The sequence below is a fragment of the Hermetia illucens genome, chromosome 3 (assembly GCF_905115235.1).
Source record: "Hermetia illucens chromosome 3, iHerIll2.2.curated.20191125, whole genome shotgun sequence".
NCBI lineage: Eukaryota > Metazoa > Arthropoda > Insecta > Diptera > Stratiomyidae > Hermetia > Hermetia illucens.
Window position 1 is genome coordinate 76,083,372 of NC_051851.1, and position 12,874 is coordinate 76,096,245.

The window sequence follows — 12,874 nt, forward strand, 5'->3', positions numbered from 1 at the left end:
AACGGAACATAGTGGCACTCAGGAATGTACTTGTTCCCTCTTTCGGCAATGCGCTTTTGTACTTTGAAAAGTCTAGTGCAGTTGTGAAACCGATGTCGGGTTATTTCAAATGACTACACCAGGGCATGCTCCCTTGACCTGGAAACCGATTTCTGAGAGGATTTTGACTGAGGTTAAGGAGCATTTCAATTGTACAGTACTATGCACCAACGGAGACTTCCGATATTATGCGGAAGGATATTTTCTAGGAAAAATTACACGCAGTTCAGGGAAGGCTTCCTAAAGGTGACATTAGGATCGTGCTGGGTAATTTGAATCCCAAGATGAGCTCTGACAACATGTTGCTGAGGTATGTGAGGGGGAAGCACGGTCTTAGCAACTGTAACAATAATTGTGGGAGGTTTGTCGATTTCTGTAGCTTCCACCGCTTCGTCATTAATGGCAGATTGTTCGACCACAAAGACTGCCATAAGGTCAGTCGAGTTTCAACTGACTGCTAACGCACGAGCAATCAAATCGATCCCTTTGGGACCAGTAGTGGACTAAGGGGTTGCATTTTGGATATATGTAACAAGAGAGACGCTGACAACGGTCTTGGAAGGGATCATTATGTAAGGGTCGCTTGCCTTCGTTTGCGTGTTGCACCGGCCACGTCTCGAAGGGTTGGAAAACTATGATTCCCTATGTTTAGCATTGATTGCTTATACCAATGCTGAAGAAAAGCTGCGGGTTATAGTGAGCGTGACGCTCTCGAACTCTATTACCGTGTAAAATCCCAGAAAGTTCAGCGTGACGTCTGCGTGACAGAAGGGAATTTGTTATCCCGTAAAAGATGTTAAGAGTCAACTTCTCAGCCACGATGGCAAGCAACTGAAAAGGTGAAAAAAGCACTTCCCCACAGTACTTAACCATATCATACCCGAGAAGGTTCCTCCATTACTGGATGAAGTCGCTAGCAACCCTAACATGCAGATGCGGACTGTTCCTCCAAGCTGAATAGAAATCATTTCGGCCTTAATGCGCTCAAACTGAGTTAAGCCGCCAGATTCTAGGGTCTTCCCAGTGTAAAAAAGGAATATATCTGGGGGGATCTACACAGAAAGGCGTTCTGGAGAAACTAATAGTTATAATCAGACAGACAAAGCGCAAAATGTTACATGCTACACCGAAGTGAAATCTAAGAGGATTTTGAGGTCGAAAGCGGTGTTCGCCAGGGTTGCATCCTGCCACCGATATTATTTCTTCTTGTTATAAGTGACTTTTTAGAAGTTAAGAACAACGGTGTTCACTGGTTACAACACTTCATTTATTTCATTAAAAACAATGGAAGTGACAACTTCAACAAAGGTTGAATTTCATAGAAACTTTTTATAAGAATCCTTTCACTTTTTCCAACAACAAAACTGACATCTTGTCACTTTCGGTATTCACTTTTTTCTCCATCAAAAAATATAACATTTTCCGTCACCAACATTCGAAATAAATTTCGAATGCCGCGAACCCTGCCGCGCCACAACTTCCTTCATGCTACCTTTTCGGAGGATATAAAGGATTTTAAAGGGCTATGAGATTTTCCTCAAACACCTTGACTACGCTCCGGATGCTGACATCTGTTTGCTCCCTCACCGGATCATGGACCTCTGTCAATGAATTTGAAATCAGAGGCAAGTATTCTTGGACTGGAGATAAACGCCCAAAAACTGGTCATCCAACACTCTCTATCTAGATTAATGGTCAGAGCATCGATGGTGTTGGTTAATTTGTATATCTGGGAAGCGTGGGAAGATGGTCGACGAGTGGGTTGCCCAAGACACTTAGCGTAGAACAGTGGGAAGTCTGCAATAAATTTAACTTTAACTTTATTCGAGCAGATATCCAAATGGAGAATATTTTCATGCTCATATACAGAAATCGCCAGGATTATTTTCAGATGGGGGAGTAGTTTCTGAGAATGGGTCTCCGATTTAAGTAACAACCTCGCCACACACTCACTCAAGTTAAACCCAAGACCTGCTTACCAAGTATTAATTGAAACCTTTCATTTAATAGTCAACATGGCTGTTTGTAAAAGAAATGTACATCACTTGATTTAGAAAGAGACATCAATTGGATGCGTTACAGTTCTGAACTTTTTATTAAATTTCATGTCTGTAAGTGGAAGTGATATAATAGATAAGCTGCCTGCAGTAAGTGGCCACACCTACCATTGAATACGGATAGGGCAATGATCGTCGAGTACGTATGAACACGTAGTCGAACGATTTTATTCATGGAAATTGTTGATGTGCATGATTCCGGCGATCCGCGCCTACGGACTAAGTCACACGGATACCACTTCAATCGCAAACTCCGTTAAATTTACTTACTATTACTTGGAGTCGCTATCGGTCGTCTCAACCTTTCCGCAGTACTGAGATCTTTTAAGATATTTATTACAATTGCCAGTAAATCCTGCTATCTTCCATGTGACTGTAGCAAATGATCCACCCGGAAATGGATACTCGGAATATTATTTCTCCATGTTGTGGAGCATCTGCGAAAGAATATTGTATGCTCTTTCCTCTGCAATAAAATGACTTGTTGGTAAAAAGCGCTTAGTGGGGTTGCCCCTTGTCTTTTTCGAGTTCATAGTCTTGTTCTCCTAGGTTAGCTTCCTTTTTCTGTCTGTAAAGTCGCATCTCTGGTCGACGAAGTGCATGATAGATCTCTGCACGTGGCCCTGTTCTTTGAAAGTGTAGCATTTCCCGGTAAGCAGCATTCTTCCGTTCCAGTGCTAGCTTACATTCATCGTTCAACCAGCCGCTGTGGCTGTATCAATGAGGAGACTATGAAGGGCACTTGTCAGTATTTCATCTGCAGAACCTCTGTTAGCTGGGGTTATTACATTTTCCCCTTATAAGGATTTCGGAGGGCTTTGTTGAGGATAGCTTCAGTGCTCACCCTGACCTGATTATCAGGGATGATTTTAGGCGATATTGTTTTTCGAGTCCGGAGCACCATCCAACGAGATTGTGATTCTAGTCTATACTGAGCCCTCTATATGTTTTCACCTTCACTTAACACTTGATCGATTTGGTTGAAAGAGATCCCATCGTGAATGGCCCACTTTTGTTTGTGGACGATTTTCCGCGCAAACCAGGTACTTCTTTTAACCATTTCGCGCCCTGCTGTTGCTAATTGAGTAATCCGCAGTCCGTTATCATTGCTGCTTTTATGAAAACTTTGGAAGCGTACGTATCGCCTGAATACGGGCTCCATCCCTACTTGACTGTTAAAATTTCCAAGTATGCTTTTATAACCTACTTGGGGCGTGGTCCGAAGGTTCATTTTACTGCCTCATAAGTATATTCTCCGACATTGCAGTCACACCAGTAAGGGGGTTTAGCTGATTCAAAGTACTTCTACAGACTTCTTCATAACAGACTGCAGCGTTAAAATTTACATTAACTTTGCTGCTCACATCACTCGAATGAGGCTTATATTTCGAATTGCAGGGAACATTTTCATTGTTGCGTTTCCGGTAGTAGTATCCACTCAGTCCGAGACTCCTATTGTGGTTTCGTAACAAATTGCCCTATCCCTAACCTGGAGGAGCAGTTGGTACAATTTGTCCAATTTTTATCCGCGGGAAACTCGGCTTCATCCTTCCGTCAGCAGCCACTACATGAGAGTTATTGGTGTTCACTCAACAGGCGTTTTGTATCTTTTATGCTCCATGGTGGGTTCCAATCCATTCTTTAACCTGATAATTGCTGAATGCCAATCGTTCGCTAACTAACCACTTCGTTTTAGGCAATGGGAGCAACTGGCGAAGGTGATGTCAGTGATAAAACTCATACCCGATTCACGATATGTGGTTGACACATAATTGCCAACAATTTCCATTTCCAATGATGCAAACACTTCCAGTAACCCACGATCCTTCACGGTGGTATACCTTCTACCCCCTTCTGTCACCCTTGCGTTAAAGCGCCTCTGATAATTACTGGATAACTATCTAGTGTGTGCATCAGAATCACACTATAGCAATCTTTTGGGCGACTGGTTCTCGCCTAATAGTTAGAAAAGTTTATACCATTTATTTTGTTCTGGGCGAAAATATCTGCTTGATCTTCGACTTCTTGGAACCCCCACTTCTCGCAAACTTACATGCAGCACAACGCGTTTACTCTTGCCGTGAATTCTTACCCTTCTCTCGGAATATATACGGTTCACTGAAGGATGGAGAGCAATGTTCACTATTTGTCTATTGTAGTTTTTACCAGGAGATATGGGCTGGAGGTGTGCGTGTTTATTCACACGTCGGGTAAATAGGCCAAAATCACCTACACGCAAACCAAAATGACTAAAGCCTGATTGATCAAGAATATGGTGAAAGGTACACAATAACTTATTGGAGAATGAAAAATAATCAATGAAAAGCTCGAAAACTACTTCTTCGATTATTGGTGGCAAATCTAGGAAGAAAAAAAAATTTTTGAAAAGAAGGAAAACTGGACAGAAAACTCACTTTAAGCAGTATCATGCTCTATGTTATAGTATACATTGCTGCATTTTCATGATTGTAGGATGCGCTTAGGGGAGTTTTGCAGTCAGTTACTAAAAATGATTTTAAAATACTATTACTGACTTTATTTGAACAGATTTCGGAGGGGTATTTCGAGGTCTAGACACTAAATAAGCCTCTTCATTTTTTTTTCAGATTTCGATTGGGTAGTTTCTGAGAATGGCTCCTTTAAAGAAATGATCACTTTCGACCCCCCGGGCTCCCCACCTTTCCAACAAATGTTAGAAGACTCGTTTCGGAAAGTCACTATATTTGGTGAAAAAATTACACCCCCCTTAAATTCGACGTACAGTGATGTAACTCACTGTGTGCGTGAGCGTTCATAGTTTCCATCTTGTCACCAAACTTGGTGTCAATGGCTACAACCGTTTCCGAGAAAAGCGTCTGACAGACGGGCTGTTAGGCAGACAGTAAACCGATTTTAAGAAGGTTTTTTTTACACAACACCTTAATAAAGGGAAATATGTCGTACGTACGAACTACGAAAAATGAAAGATGACCTCCACTTTAAAATAAACAAGTTGGAATACCAGAAGCTGAATGCTTCGGGTTTTGTGTTCATCTTATGTGAGAAATTTCCAATCCATGTTTTCCCATTCGGATATACCTCCAATTCAAAATATTCCTTGATATAAATATGTTTTTCTGAACTCCAACTCTCCCGTTCATATGAGTTCATTTTGTATTATGACGCCTTAGGGTGGTTTTCGCAAAATTTCTAAAATATGGTAACATACTATTATTAACTTCAATTCAGCAGATATCCGCATGGGTTGTAATTTTTGGCCTATGGATGTTTGTAATTTTTTCAGATTTTTTGATGGCACACATGGCACATATTTTGAGCTGTCACTCCCCTATATTTCACCCCGTATCAAATCATCAGTTTCGAAATTTACTTACTGAGCCCTTTCATTTGATACGCCCTCTCACATAGGGTGCCCCCCCTTAAACTCAACAGTAAAATGCGCAATATATAAAGTGATTCACAGATCATACCTCCTTACCAAATTTCGTGACAATTGGTTTAGCCGTTTTCGAGTAAATCGGATGTGATTACCAGACAGGTAGACAGACAACGGATCGTTTCTAATAAGGTTTCGATTTACATATGCTAGAACTGAAAAACTGTGGCGAGGTGTATAAGCTGCTTGACAACGTGCAAAGCTACGAACGTAACTATACGCGGTCGAATAGCCATCCCACCCTGTGAATACTTCCGAGCGTTGACAGTCCAGGTCCGAAAGTTTTCGTCGTCAAGGTACAGGTCGCTATCACTAGAAAATTAATGCCGAAGCCTCCAAATTCATGAAACCGCGTCGCTGCATTTTGGGAAACGCCACCGGGATTCGCTAGTTACGCTAAAACCCGCACGATTAGTTCCGGATAAACAGAACATCGGTAAAAACAATTCAAGGTCATGATCCAACTAGGACGGCCGGGTCCACTAAATAGTTCTTGCACTGTACTCTAGGATATTTTGCCTAAAATTAATAATGAATGACTCCAATTCGATTTCACCCAGGGACTAGCAAAAAGTGTCTTTTCAAAAGTAGATTTGGTGAACATTTGGCCAGATCCCGGTAGCGAAGATGATGTACAAAAAACTTACATCATGGCATCTTAACGAGTTTCCATTTACGACGTTCGGCCTACACAATGCAACACAATTGATCCATCGACGTGGCTCTGAAAGGCTTGGACTTCTGTGTACAAGAGTACGCCATCCACTTAAGGTCTCTGTTCAAGAGAATGAAACGGTGTGCGATGGTGTTTAATCCAAACAATTATATTTTTGGTCAGTTTCTTAATACATCCGATCTTAAAGAAGTGAATATGTCTTTTGCTAACCAAATTCAAGGCGATCCAATCATAGCCGCAGTCAACTGTGAAAAACGCAGAGCATTTTTGGATATATTAAACTTTCACAAAAAGTTTATTGCTAGAGCAGTAACAGTACAGACACAATTCAACAAGAATTTTCACGGCATTAGAGGAACCTCACCATTGTACCTAATTTTCCAATGTACCGCAGCTTTCGAAGCTCCTAAAAAAAGCACTGGTACAGGCAATGCTCTTTGGGCATCCGAATTTCTACGCACGTTTGGTAATCCTATGTACCTGGGTATCCTCTCAGTCGATGGAACATAAATATGGAGGGTACGACCGGCAACCACTAGCTTCGTCATATGGTTGAAATAAGACAGCTGGATCATGGATCATAAGCCATAAACAGAATCCATAAAAGAACGGGTCTCATTTCTTCAGTTCCATCATCTAAATTATATCGGGTAGCACGTATCCGGTTGCAATAACGCTGTCAAGAATACATTATCTCGTTTTGAAGAATTAGTATCATTTATTGATTACGCAAAGCTCACAACGTTCCAGCCCCCTGACGAAGATGCTGTTACAAGGAAACACAGAGTTTCGACTAAGGCAATTACAGCTTGCGGAGGCCAGCTGCAAGGTAGGCCGTGATGTAGGAACTAATATCACCCGACATCGGTAATTCATTCTGGTAAACTGTTTTCAACCGTTTAAATCACCCCCGGCCAGGAAAAAGACACACTGTTAAATTGGTAACACAGTGGTACATATGTTCACCTAACTGCAGGTACTGGACTCGAAATTTTAATATTTTTTTTTAATTATTAAATATTTTTTATTAAATTCCAACCATAGGCTGCAAGCTTAAAATACATTTCAGTTCTTAAAACTAGTAAATTATTTACTTAATTCCAGGCCAATGCTGGAAATTTTATGTTTTAGCATTAAATTAAGTTGATACGCAAATTTTTGGAGGGGTGATCAATATTAATGAATTAAAAAAAATGCAAAATATTCAAACTGGTGCCAGTGGAGATGCCTTTCCGAGGTCCAGGTTCTTTTATTTCCGATGGGACAAAATTCTCTTAGCCATGTGTTGGGGTGACTCTTGAGTCTGGCTAAGTGTTTAATACCAGAACATTCAATTTCTTCCTCTATTGTCCTGGTCTCTAAGTCTTTATAGACATCGACGTTGTTGAAATACCAAGGAGCACCGGATAAACATCTTAGACTGAAACCGTTGAAGCTGATTAATATTGGATGGTTTGGCAGTGTTACATAATTGAACCTCTTGAGCCCATACAGGCTTAAGTACCGATTTGTAGATCAAAAACTTACAGTTCAGAAAAAATGGTGGATTTTTGTGAAGCATCCACAAAAAAATGTTTGAACTTGATTTTTCGCCTCTATATGTCGTTTCCAGGTGAGTCTTTTTTCGAGATGTACATTTATTTGACGTCAACCGATTGGCGGATAGCAACGTTATTGATCTTCAATGAGGACAATTTCCTTTTCGGAAAGTGAAAGTTACTTGCACACACTTCGAATCGTTAACTTCTTTACATTTGAAGCCAGTTTCCAACTTGCCTTAGATGGTTTCCCAGGTACAAAGAAGCTATTTTTGGGTGAGCATGTGAACTTAAGATTGCGCTATCGTCAGCAAAGGTGGTGGTTAACCCACTAACAGTAAAATCGGCCGTGTAGTTTGAAGTTTGAACTGGACAACAGGGACGCTAAAATGGCTTTTGTAAATGGATTGGTTGAAATACGTCTTCCAAGTTAGCTGCGAATGCTTTGGCTTTTTCTTAATTACTTTTAGCCCAATTTTCTAATCGGGGACTCTCTGATGGTTGGCTTATTTACCCTTAATGTTGAATATCAGACTGCTGATCCTCCATGAGTACCGATTTAAGCTGTTTTGTGGTTTCATTGAGTCTGCTTTTTACTTGGGGGGCCTGTGTAGTGGCCATTCCCTTCTTTTATCCCGCAAAAGCTTTCAAATTGTCTCGACGAACAGAATTCTTTGAATTCGGCTCTCTTCGAAGTAGTAGGTATTTCTAATTTTTCACTCTGAACATCTTATTGTGGGCGATAACGATATTGCCTCACCATTGTGAACCGTTCCACCCGTCGGTCGGATCTAGCACCACTTTTCAATCAAGAAACCATCACAATTGCCAGAGCATTCTTCAACATATGATCGCCCGCTTTTATTGTCAGCTCAAAGCAGCGATTCGCTGTGACAATAGCTGCTGGACAGAAGTACGTCGGAAGGAAGATCTCGGCGCATACGCTGCGGAAATGGTGTATGGTTAACCAATACGTCAAGCATTTTCGACTCACAATTGACAGGCAAATACACATCTCTAATTTTTCAGACGAGTGAAAATAGCGTTTAGATGTGTTACCCCCAATCAATGGAAGTCGACACGACAGCAAAAAAAACATATACAAGGACCTTTTATCCATAGTTCTTATGGGGGAATCCACAGAACGGATGAGCTTTTTAAAGTTGAAGTTGTGGACTTAAACCAGCTTACACGATAGCCGGTGATATTAAAGAGAACTGGATGACAGACCAACAACAACGGAAAAGACATCTCAGAAATGTCCCGTTCAGCAACCTGCAGTCGCAAGCCCAACGAAATCTGACAGACCGGTTAGATTTGTTGATCGCTCCCAGGCCGGCCTTCAGTAGTTTTACTGATCCCAAAAAGTTTACATAACGGCATCACAAATCGGCAGCTGGCATCGCGTTCAGCGGAATCATAACTAGTTTACTTACCTTTCTTTTCTATGGAAGTGATTTTCACCCTAAAAGTTACTCAATTGTTAGAGTAATAAGTAGAGCTGACTTTCGGAAGAAATATCATCCACATCACCTGGTAATTCCCAAAGCATCTCTGCAGGCAAAACTTCTTCATAACAGACTGCAGCGTTAAAATTTACATTAACTTTGCTACTCACATCAGGCACCTATCAGAATAATATTTAATCTCCAGCGGTGAATATCAAAGACAACCTTATAAGTAGCTGCACCGAAGTTGGTCTTGCTTATAAGCTCTTCTATTGGCGTAAAACAATTCCAAAATTGAATTTCGTTGCTTTCAGCACCACATGAAATATTGCAAAAAGATAAATATTCAATATTTACGTGTTTGCTTTTGACCGAAACTTCCAGTCAAACGGACTCTGGGTCAAATCAAATTCAGCTCCGTCTCCGCTCTGACTACTTCTGCATTTGCCAGGAACCTAATAACATTTCACGGAGCTCAAGCTCTGCAGAAACTTTGTTGATTCTTTTCCAACATAAATTCCCTTCAAATAAAAGTGATACGCTTCAATGTTTTACATTGCAGGTATGCCCTCCTTTGGCGGATGTTGTAAAGTGTTCGCTCGCTCAAAGATAACATAGGGACCGTACGTACTTTGACCGAATTCAATTATTCCATCAAACTATCTGAAAACTGCCAGGCCTCAGTCTACAGGCAAGTGGACAAGATAGTTGGTCCTTAACTTTGCAAAATCTTTGGCTTGAATTTACAAACACAGATTTGTACGGATGTGCATGTAGTATGCACTTATCTTGGGTATGCAATTTCAGTCAGTCAAATGGTTTCGTTTGGATATAAAAGGGTGAATCGGAAATTTGTGCGAAAAATAATTTGAGTTTTGTTTGGGCGATTAATCATTAGCATGTGATCCAAAAGGAAAATGGATGGAGCTCTCATTTTAGAGAATGATTCCAGAGTAAATGTTACATTAGGGAAAAATGATTTTCATAATTTTCGGCAGAATTGAACCTGAGGTTCGGTGGAATACCAAAACTAATAAAAGCGGTCGACTGTTCACCCGTGTATCACACGCACTTTCCTCAAAATCAGTTGCAGTTATTAACACGGTATTCTGAGGGGGATTCTGACATCAGTTGAAAAGGGGTGGCGGGGGTGGATAACCTACTGAACATTACATGAGTAGTGGTCATCAAGCTTGACTTCTTAGTGTAATAGACAGCAACAGAATGATGAATTTGCAGAAGATCGTGAGAGCTTGAAGATATTTGACAGGCAAATATTCACTGGCATATCTAAAGAAAGTTCCGCGCCAAAGTGTAACGCTGCAGAAAAATCTGAAGAAATTGTCAGTAATGTGTGTCACACCTTTTGATAGTTTTATGCCAAGGCGCCGAAGCAATGCCCGCAGAGTAACGAAACCCTAGTGGAATGACACAATCTGACAACTAGGAATTGAATACCTACAAACAAGAAGGAAATTACTAACGCGCAAATGATGAAGAAGTTATTACACAAAGAGGGAAACATGGAAGTCTTGATGGAGAAAGGCATTCCGTGAGAGTAAATGAAATTTCTAAGGAACTGTCTGAAGAACACTTTCTGGAGCGGTAATGGCTAACTTGAGAGAAGTAAGATCCCGCAACAAAGTATCCATTTTTATTACGGAAGATACCACAAACCACTGCCTTTTCACATCGAGTCTAATGCAATATAACGATAGAAGGAGAGATAAAAACAAGACTGAAGTGATTCATTTTCCGCGTCCGCAGAAAAAACAGATGGTAATGCTGCTACCAAAGTATGATAAGCCACCTGGTGGTGAGTTATCATTAAAGCAGTGATTTGTCTGGTAGAACAAGGAATTGCAGGCATAAGGGGACAGGTCAGCACCAAAAAATACTGCCCTCGATGTGGCGAACGCTTTAAACTTTGCACAATGGCAGCAAGTTATTAGTTCCCTAAATCATTTCATCATCAGCAAACACCTCTATGAGAGTAACATAGTGTCAGTCGAGTATTTAGTAACCGACGGAATTCCTCAAGAGTCGATAGAGGGCCTATTAGACTTGAACAGGATGAACAACCATGTGCGAGGACCCTACACGAGCTACAGCTTTTGACTACATTGACAAAATTGTAATCAATCTGGCCGTTCAAGGAATGACTGGTATGGACTGGCTATAGTTGGTGGGACACAAGCCTGCAATGGTCAGCAGGCGTAAGTTGAAGGACGTTTTAAAGCTGCGTGTGGTACAGCATAATCCTAAGTCAACCGTAAAACAAATACGTGGGTGTAATGCTAAATCATCGATTACGTTTCATGTACAGGCAGGAAAGCATAGAAAATTGTACATAGGCTAGTTGAGGTGCCCAACGTAGGTAGACAGAAACCATCTCTAAAACTGCTACTGGTCATCTGATATACACAGCACCCGGTGGAGCAAGGCTTTTAGTGTAAACTACCAGCAGTGTGTCACTTGAGCACGCTAAGAGTTGCTAGCACAGTACGAACTGCATAAGACGAAACAGCATTCGGGATTACGGGTTTTAGCTGAAAAAATGCAAGAATTAGAAGATTCTCAGTTGGGAAACGCGCACAATCAGTTTGCGGCGTAGGCATTAAATAAAATTGATAAAGCACATTACAACAAGGTAAGGCAGCATCCGATGAGTTACCTCGGCCCTGGACTAAACCACAAGTCATATATTTCGCGCTATTAAGTAGATAGCAGACTTTGGAATCCCCGGATTCTTAAATAAAATTTTAGTTTAGGCCCAAATTTTACAAGGCGGTTTTGTCTTCAATATATTTCATTCAAATGTAATGTTTTTAAATTAATATAAGGGAGCAAATACCAACTTGCTACCACTTCGGTCACGCTGCTCCCAGGATGGAGGTTTGACAATGTCTGATGAGTAGTCTCTGCCCTAGACGAAACAGCAATTCATATGATAAAGCATATAACATGTTTTGAAAATTTACTAGAAGAGCGCCGTAAGCTTCATTTTAGAAGTGAAACGTTTTTGTGAAACATAGCGCATAATATAGGACACAATACCGGAAACTTTGCTACCTAGAACAAGGTAATAATAGGTCCGAATGTTCCCTTTGATGTTAACTCAAAATCAAATTAATAATCACTTCCAACAATAATTCAATCCAGAAATTGCCTAAAATTGCTCAGTGGTAGAAATTCCTTTCTTAAAAATATTTCTTACGCAACTCAAAAATTTTTTTACAATTTGACTGAAATGACGCACACGAAATTTTATATAAAATGCTGCTTTCCGATGACCACTCGAACATGAAAATTATTCTTCTGGAAAAGTGAAAGAAAAATACTCTCATGGTAATGTAATATAATCGTTGGCGCGGCAATCCAATTGGATAAGAGCCTGGAGAATATTAGAACAGGTCATTCCAGACCTTAACTGTACACTACAGTACATTGTAGGAGAACGATCGCCCGAGATTATTACCCTGATTTGACTCAGGTACTCATTCATAGCTGGATCGACTGATATTAGACATCCTCCAATTCGCCGTCCTACAATTCCTTTGCCACCAGCGATGCAAGATTGAGAAGTGAATCCATCGCATAATTAATACCTTCGGTGATGACAGATATAAGCCTGGGAAGCCCCGTAAAAAGACAAGCACGATATGCATTAAATAATTAAG